This window comes from Manacus vitellinus, unplaced genomic scaffold (assembly GCF_001715985.3).
Source record: "Manacus vitellinus isolate BGI_N305 unplaced genomic scaffold, ASM171598v3 scaffold_58_pilon, whole genome shotgun sequence".
Classification (NCBI taxonomy): Eukaryota; Metazoa; Chordata; class Aves; order Passeriformes; family Pipridae; genus Manacus; species Manacus vitellinus.
Window position 1 is genome coordinate 2561549 of NW_021940671.1, and position 1605 is coordinate 2563153.

Consider the following 1605-nt stretch of genomic DNA (forward strand, 5'->3'; position numbering starts at 1 on the left):
GTGAAGAGATCCCTTTGCCTCTGTGAACTTGGAGATCTCAGAGGCAAAGCTGAACTGCAACACGACTCTTTCATCTCTGGAGGGGGATTTTGGAACAATCTCTAAAAATAACCAGCTCTGATTTTCTTCAAATAACCTAGAAATTCATGTAGTGCCTAATGAACCTTGTCACAAAGCTACAGCAAAACAAGTCCTTAGAGTACCAGTAGTGTTACTACCTCTGCTCCATCTTAACAACCAGCAGCCTGGATTTGTATCTGAAAATTAACCAGTGATTAGCTCCTACCATCCAATTCTTTGTGCCATGTAACCCAACCCCTGAAGCAAACTTTATTTTTAAAGTTATTTCAGCCAAGGTACTTTCCAAACAGAACACTAAATCACTAATCTCACTGAGCAGAACTTATTTCACAATTAAGGCTCTTTCCTTCTGTGGGACAAAGGCTCCTTGCCATAACTCAGGAGATCAGAACATGGCCTGCAGGGCTGAGAGCTTGGGTAACACCTATCAATACACTCCTGACATGATCCTCATAAATAATGATGAACATGAGATAGGTGAGGAGCTCATTAGAGAAACAGAGACACTTAACTTACAGGTGTGTTAAGTACAGCAAAGCTGTGAAGTATATTAAGGGATTTAAAGGTGTGTATGGATTGCTGAAATGCAATTCTCCAGGCAGAGCAGAAGACAGCACCTGCTTGAGCAGCTGTAGCTGGCAGCCTTTTAGGGCAGAGAACTAATCATGGAATGGTTTGGGTTGGAAGGGACCTTGAAGACCACCCAGCTCCAACCCCCCTTGCCACAGAATGAGACCCCTTCAATGAAGGTTTCATCCAATTCTTCATCCATGAAGATTTCACTCCATCCAAGCCAAAAGGTTATTCAATAAACCAAGAGCAGACTGTCAGCCCGAGGTGTGAAAACCACTGCAGCCTCTTCAGAGTAAATGTCAGGAAAAGGGACAAAACCAGAAAAGATGAAGGCAACAAATGTCAGTCAAGAAACTGAGACATTAATTCTTCTAGAAGTGTGAAGCTCTCTCACCTCTCACTTCTCCAAGGAGGACCAGCTCAGAAACCCTGCCTTAATGTTTCAGAGGATTTCACAGTGAATTAAATCCATTTCTAAGCTAACACAACCACCGTGTGATCATTCACAGCCATTTAAATCCCTGCCCTTGTTAAGAAATGCCACTGCATTTGTCAGGTTGCAAACGTGTTGCAAGAACTGACACCAGTTCTGAGGGATATCCCCGAGTCACATTCAGTGCCTCAGGTGTAATTTCTGCTGCAAAGATGTGGGATTATATTTCTTTGGTTTGGGTTTTTCCTCCACTTCAAGGTGAGGAAGGATGGGGGAGAGCAGGAGAAGACTAGAAATGGAGAAAAGCATCCTGTGTGACAAATTAGCAACACAAGAACTGCTGGAGTGTCACAAATTCAACCCAGTGTGAGCTCCTGAAGCAGCTTCTGACAGGGAGTTGTGGGAGTTCAGCTGGAGAGACCAAGTCAGAGCCTAAAAGCACACAATCAAAGTTTTCACTAATTTATTTTATTAACCCAGACAAGCAGTGCTGTACCAGCATTTTTGGGGGGAGAAGA